Genomic DNA, 459 nt, shown 5'->3' on the forward strand with positions numbered 1-459 from the left:
TACTTTGGCCGGAGCACGTCTCCCTGTTTCAAGAATGCACCAGGTCAGCTTGTGCTGTGTGAGAGCAGCCCTCCCCCCTAAGCGAGCAGTAAAGAATAGATAAGCTTCACTGACAACTCAAGGCTGGCTAATATATGTCTTCCTTTACCTTAACCTAACAGCTCAAGCTACTAATAGTGACCAATCAGACTGTAACACCCCAGACCTTGCTAAATGTAAACCAATCCTAGAGTAGTTAAGTTGAAGACCCCTGAACCTGCTTGTAATCTCTATAAAAAACCCACTGACTAAGAGTTCGGGCCTTTTTCCCAAGTCCTTTGTGTCGGATACGGAGGAGGCCTGAGCTTGAGCTTGAATAAACAACCCTTGTGTATTTGCATTGGCATCGGCTCCTTGGTGGTCTTTGGGGACCCCGAAATCTGGGCACTTCAGAACAATAAATAATATCATGATAAATGG

Source organism: Chrysochloris asiatica, unplaced genomic scaffold (genome assembly GCF_000296735.1).
Source record: "Chrysochloris asiatica unplaced genomic scaffold, ChrAsi1.0 scaffold00938, whole genome shotgun sequence".
NCBI lineage: Eukaryota > Metazoa > Chordata > Mammalia > Afrosoricida > Chrysochloridae > Chrysochloris > Chrysochloris asiatica.